This window comes from Diceros bicornis, chromosome 4 (genome assembly GCF_020826845.1).
Source record: "Diceros bicornis minor isolate mBicDic1 chromosome 4, mDicBic1.mat.cur, whole genome shotgun sequence".
NCBI classification, from domain to species: domain Eukaryota; kingdom Metazoa; phylum Chordata; class Mammalia; order Perissodactyla; family Rhinocerotidae; genus Diceros; species Diceros bicornis.
In genome coordinates, this window is record NC_080743.1 from 53680780 (window position 1) to 53687863 (window position 7084).

Here is a 7084-nt window from a genome sequence, read left to right on the forward strand (position 1 = left end):
AAATTGAATAAATGAAGTTTATCTTTAAAACAGAAAGAATAAAAACTCCCAAAATGTCACTGATCTTCGATTTGAAACTACAGTTAGGTAGAGGAATCCTCCCAAGATTTTTGGATGAAAATTAATCACCATAGTCTCTCTAACGCCCCTCCCCAGTACCCTCAAATCGCAGTGCTTTAGAAGGAGCGTCCAAGTGGCATAAAACAAAACCGGATAAACATTTCCCAGATTCTGTAGTTTGGTTTCTCTTCTTAAAAAGACAGTTTCCAGGGGGGCTGGCCTTGTCGCCGAGCCCCAGCGCACCGCTTGTCAGGCCATGCTGTGGCGGCCTCCCACATAAAGTGGAGGAAGATCCATTCGGATGTTAGCTCAGGGCCAGTCTTCCACAGCAAAAAAAAAAAAAAAAGAAAAAAAGGAGAATTGGCATGGATGTTAGCTCAGGGATGATCTTCCTCACACACACACACACACAAAAATACAATTTTCAGGCTCACACGTGTTGACACATTTCCAGCTACACGGAATCCTTCCCTGAACACCGACGGGCCCACGGGACATGCGGAGGCACCGGTGGCTGACGATGTTAAAAATTCGGTTCGAGGTGTTTGGTGTACAGACCCAGGGGCCTCTCGCCACCTCTGCACGAGGCCCCCTCTCCGCAGCTCCCCGCCGGTCCACACGGGTTCCTCTCCACACGCCTCCCCCTTCCTTGGGCTGCTGACGCCACCGACGCCTCCCCCGCCACTGGCTTGTCCTCCGGACCATGGCTGTTCTCCTTCCGCGGCCGTCATCTCTTGATCCTCGCTCCATGGTGAGATGTGGCCCAGCGGTCAGCCCAAGGTCCCGCACCGAATCAGTGACCTGATGGCTCTTTGGCTGCCCGGGATCTTCCAGGAGAAAGGTTGAAAGTAACAATGGTCTTAGGTCCAAATGTTCAAAATCGCAGACCCACCGGAAACACTTGCAGGTTGAAAGGTAGGAACTCGAGAGCGGGGTGGTTACTACGCCCGGCGCCAAATGCTGCTCCACGTACGCAAGCACCTCAGTGCCCCAGGACTCTGCCATGTCCTGGTTTAGATCGACTCCTTACTGTGCTCTGCTCAGAACTGAACTATGGCTGTTAGTTCTCATTTTCCTACTCCTGGTGGCCAGAACCACGAAATGACCAGGCTTACCCAGAGCTGCCCGTGCTACAGGCAAGCAAGGAGGAGGCACGAAAGGACAGAGTGAGTAAAGTGTTAGGCTCACTGCATTAGCCGGGAATCAAACCCGGTCACTCGCGCGTGAGGGGAGAATTCTACCACTGAACCACCAATGCTTCCTGCCGTAGTAGTCCAGGATGGATCTCTAGAAAGATCTCTACAGAGACTGAAGGCTGAGAGATGGGGAAACAAAACAGTTCCAAAATAGACTTCCACAGTTGTCTTTGGACAGAGCTAGCAAACAGAAAGGCACTGGAAGCAAAGGCTTGTGAAGGAGACTTACTTATGTCAGGCAACAACATCAAGTGGAGACGTTCAAATTAAAATGTCAAAATATCTGTTTTGTCAGCTCACAACACAACTCTTAAAAGGGCTCTTTCCAACTGTATAACAGACCCCTGCAGAAAAACAGTGGAAATTCATCCAGATCCCTTGTTTACGACTCTAAACGGCCAACTGTCAACATCAAACTGTTGCCTTAGAGAGTCTGAGAAAGTAATCTCACTTGCCAGGTTAGGAAAGTAAAATTCTAATCCAGGAAAGAAATAAGAAGCAGAAGCAGAATTAGATTGGAATTGGGAGAAGGAAAGGGCCAAAATCAAAATAGAAATAATGAGGAAACACATTTTGGTCAATGGGATTAGTTCTTTGTAACTTTTTTTGTACAAGAATAAATGAGTCAGACTCTACAACAATAGTGTGTGTCTGCTTTTCAAGGCGTTCAAAGCATTTGGATGGATATGTGATATGTGGTCATTATTAAAAGATTAATTAATATTAAGTTTGCAATCAATGTTTAATTGTTTGGAAGGATCTAATCTCCTAAATTGGACTCCCTGTTGCGCTGAGTTTTAGCATTTGTGACTCTGAGATGCACATGAAGCCTAGGCTTTAGTGTATTGGTAATATGAGGAGCAAACTAAGTTTTTGAAAAATATTGATGGTTGAAATGTTAACATATTGGTCCTTTGATGAGATTTAAATATAGACAGATTTCTTTCACCAATTATCCCTGGGGAAATTAAACTGAAGAAAGGAACCTAGAGAGCTCTCCAACATGTTGAGACTAGGAATCATTATGACTTGTTGAAAGACGGGGAGCTGCAGACATGCAAACATACTTCTCTTGCTGAGAAGCCAAGCTAGGTGGAGGCAGAGTCATAAACTTGGGCTCAACAGGAAAACGACCAACACCTTGACCTGGAAGAACTTTGGTTCTGTCTGCCCTCTGCCCAGCACCCAAGACACACACCAGCTCTGGTCAACATGCTTTCAATTACTACCTACATCAACCAGATCTACACTGATTCCCACATCTCTTTCTAAACTACAAGCCTGTACTTCCAACTCTCAACTCCTAATTCACAATTCAATGCCTCAATGCTTCTCAGAGCCACGAATGCTAAAACTCAAGCACCAGTGAGTTCCCTGTCAGCATCACACACCACCCTCTACCTCAATACTCTACGACCAGACCCAGGCACAGTGTCTCCCAAGCGGTAGTGCGCTGACCTGAGTGTTTCAATCAATCACCAAAACAACACCCAAATCTGCTCCTACCCCTGCCCAGTATACTTACCCTCACCACCAACCACCCTGTTGCCCAAACCACATCTTGCTACCCTCTTTGATCAAACTCTGAATATACCAGCACAGAAATTTATGTTCAGTATAATCAACAGATAGTGTTTAACTTTGTCGTCTGCACCACTGCCTCACTGCCGCTTTATGACTGCACTCTTCCATCCATCAACTCTTACCTCCATTAATACAACCAGATAAAGAGCCAGCCTCCCTACAGCCAGTCTAGTCTACTCCAATCCACTTGCCACACTGCATCGTGAGTGACCCTTCCACAGCCTAAATATGGACATACATGTAGCCTAAAACCACCTAGTGTCCCCATATTCCTTCACTAAAATGGCTTAATACCTTCATGACATGTACTCTGGCTTCCCCCATCCTCATCATCTGAATATCTCTTGCCATTTCGCAAGTCCAGCAACAGTGAAATACTGGACATGTCAGGAATGCTCTCTTTCAGGTACTTGCTTCCCTCTACAAGGGATGGTCTCTCACAACTTCCTCTTCCTTCTTCAAAATCATCCTCATCCTTCAGGCCTCAGTTCAGAAGTCTTTTCCTCTGGAAAGACTTTCCTGACTGTCTGAATTGAGTGTGCAGTGTGTCCACTTTTATTTTGGCATTAATTGTGCTCTACCGAGATCACATTTTACTTGACTCTGTCTTCCAAAGACATATTTTCATCTAAAAAAGATTCATATTTCCTGGGAAACCAAGGTTGTGTATGCAAATAAAATATTCTTGAGAGGTAGCACAGTGCCTAGCATACTCTATAGTGTAAGGTTGTTAAGCAATGAGGGAAAGAGACAGAGAGAGAGAGGGACAGACAGAGAGAGAGAGGGAGAGAGGGAGAGAGGGAGAGAAATAAATAAGGAAACTCTCTCTCTCTCAAACACATACACACACACACGCAGATGGAGAAACGAGAAAATAAATTAAGCAAGATTGGCATCAGAATGATTTAGTCTACAAAGTAGAGTAACTGCAGCAGAGCAATTGGAAAGGGTAGAGAGTACAGCGATCAAGAATAAGGTTTTGCTTGAGTGTAAGGTAGTAAAAGGATCTCGGGTGGATCTTCAGAGTTGAAAAAAAAGTCAAGAGCCAGATAGGGGAGGGGAAGGGTATGGCGTGGTGTGGTGAGGGGAATAAATCCTGGAGTGCAAATTATACTTATACTCTTGTGTAGGTCTCTGTAAGACACCAGAGTTTGAAAGCGGCTCATTTTGATCGTTGGACTTTTCTAGGGACTCAAAAGAGGCATCAGAGGAGAGAGGCTCTGGGGCCCTGGGGTGCTTGTGCGTGGGTTAGTGCTTGGCCTGAACCAGGCTAATTGTAAACAAAAGAATCAAAGAGTGCAAATATGAATATCAGACAAAAGCAAAGGGCAAAAAAAAAAAAAGAAAAGAAAAGAAAGCTTTATGTTGGATAGAAGAGTAACATTCTAGCATCTACCCAGAATCTAACCGAATTGTTTTTCCCTGGCATGGCCTCCTCGAGTGGCTAAAGAGGGTGTAGTTAAAGGGAAGAAATCTTAGAGTGAAATTTTCACTTATTCACCCTTTTGTAGGTCTCTCTCAAACGCCAGAGTTTAAAAGCGGGACCTTTTGATCCTTGGCCTTTTCCAAGGACTCAAAAGAGGCATAGGAGGAGGAAAGCTCAATTACCACCCAGATCTTCTGGAGTAACTCAGGCGCATCTCCAAATGTGAGCGTCCCCAACAGTCACTGGCTCCTGAATGCCTGTTCAGGGAAAGAACTGGTGTTTGTCTCAAGGTTGAGAGGAAAGGGTTTGGGAGGGACCAAGCAATGGAAGGGCAAAGAGAATGCATATCAGTGGGGAAATTTGATTTGAATTTGAATTCTAGCACTATGATTTGAATGCCAGAGTTTTATAGTGTTGCCTGATGTAAGTCTCCTATGCAAGCCTGTGCTCTGGGTGTCTTGTCTCTTCATTCTGCATGTCTACCAAAGAGGACTGTATAAACTTATTTTTAGAACTGTGTTCTCAAAGTCCTTCCTGAAACTCTTACTGATGACTCCTACCCCGGAGGCAAGGGGCACGGCGTTGGTGGTTCAATGGCAGAATTCTCCCCTCCCGTGTGGGAGACCTGGGTTTGATTCCTGGCCAAGGCACACCTTTCTCAACCTCATCCACTCCCCGGCTCTGGCCACCTTCCCTCTGGTCTCCAGAGGCAGTTCTGAGTTGCCGCCAGGATGAGGCAGCTCGCTCCGGGACTGGTGGACCTGGCGGCCTCGAGGGCGCCCAGTGGGTCGCCCGCGAGCTCCTTTTTTGGAGAAAGTAGAAAAGGAACGAACGGCCTTAGGAAATAATTCCTGGTAAGACAGGTGACCCCCTCCCAGAGGCCCAAGGCCTCGCAGAGCGAAGAGAAAAATGTCACTCTTGTCATGAGCTTGGAAAAGAAGCAACAGCCTTCAGCTCCCTGGTGGTCTAGTGGCTAGGATTCGGCGCTTTCACCGCTCGGTGAGGGTTCGATTCCCGGTCACGGAACCATTTTGCGCCGTCTGTCGTCTGTCCCCACGCACGAATCTTCCTTTCATGTGATGAAGGGTCGTGCCCTGTGCTTCTCGCACCGAGTCTTCCACTCTTGCAGAGGAAGGGAGACAATGGCGGGCCGCTTCTCAGGGCACACCGCTCTCGCTCATCTCCACGTCAGCCGCGCGCAGAAGCGGCTTCCCAGGGCTAGTAAGCATCCTGCTCATGTTTACACAGCCTGCAGAGGTTCAAATCCCCGTGGGGCTGCACCCGAGCCCGCGCTCCTTGCTGCCCCAGCGACGCGGATCAGGCTGAGCTCTCTGGAACGGAGACGAGGCTGAGCCGAGCTGGGCTGTTGGTGCGGACCCCGCAAATGGGCCGGTCGGCTGAGCCCCCCCCCAAACCCAATTCGCAGGTAAAATGCTTATGAGGCCTTAGGGAAGACGTGACTGGAGGCGATACCCGCGAGGGTTGAGGGGAAGGCTAGGGCTGTCTCGTTTGTAGATCAAGCGGTGAAAGGAGCTGATGTTCACTGACCCAGCAATGGCAGCACGTGAAGTACGCACAAAAGGGAAAAACTGTTACTGCTGCCATAAGAAGAATGCAGGGGTCAAAATCGGCGCCAGAACGTCAAAACGATGGTACCACAGTCAAATCCCACAACTTCCACAGCGGCTGCTGCATTTAAACTGTGTAGACTCCACCAGACACTGCGCACGTTCTCCCTTTTCCCTTCCACACTCGCTCCGAAGGCCTGTGAAAACACAAGCCACAGACTGAGAGAAAATATTTGCAAAACATATCTGATTAAGGACTTGTATCCAAAATATACAAAGAACTCTAAAACTCAACAATCAGAAAAATTTAAGAACCCAATGAAAAAATGGGCAAAAGATTTGAACAGACCCCTCACCAAAGAAGACATACAGATATACAGATGTACAGATGGCGATTAAATATATGAGAAGATGCTCAACATCATATGTCATTAGGGAATTGCAAATGAAAACAACAATGGGATACCACTACACACCTGTTAGAAGGGTTAAATCCAAAAAACTAACAATACTAATTGCTGGTGAATTGTGGAGCAATGGAAGCCATCATTTGTTGCTTGTGGGAAAGCAAAGTGATACCGCCACTTGGACAGAGAGTTTCGCAGTTTCTTACAAAGCTAAACATAGTCTTACCATGCGATCCAGCAATCATGCTCGTAGGTATTTACCGAAATTTGTTGAAAACTTATGTCCATACAGAAATTCGCACACGAATGTTTATAACAGCTGTATTCATAATTGCCCCCATCTGGAAGCACCAAGATGTCCTTTAATAGGTGAATGGGTTGAACAAACCATGGAATAGTATTAAGCAATAACAAGAAATGGGCCACCATGAAAGGTGTGAAAGAACCTTACATTCGTATTGCTAAGTGAAAGAAGCCAATCTGAAAAGACCACACACTGTATGATTCCAACTATACGACATTGTGGAAAAGGCAAAGCTATAGAGACGGTAAAAAAGATCAATGGTTGCCCGGACTTGGAGGGAAAGGCGAGAAAAATGATTAAGAGGAGCACAGGGGATTTTTTAGGGCATCGCAAGTATTCTGCATGACACAGTAATGGTGGATACATGACGTGATCGATTTGTCAAAACTCATAGAACTGAAAAAGAGAGGGAACCTTGATGTAAACTATGAACTTTAGTTAATCGGAACCTATCAACATTGGTTCATTCATTGTAACAAATTTATCACATAAATGCAAGATGTTAATAATAGGGGAAACCGTGAGAAGGGAGGGGGGAG

General features: G+C 46.3%; 1 non-coding gene across 1 annotated transcript; it reads right to left on the reverse strand.

The window, feature by feature from the left end:
• Positions 1-1248: 1248 nt before the first annotated feature.
• TRNAV-CAC (transfer RNA valine (anticodon CAC)) lies at positions 1249-1318 on the reverse strand. The gene has a single exon. It is a non-coding gene; the product is annotated as a tRNA-Val (tRNA).
• Positions 1319-7084: the final 5766 nt, after the last annotated feature.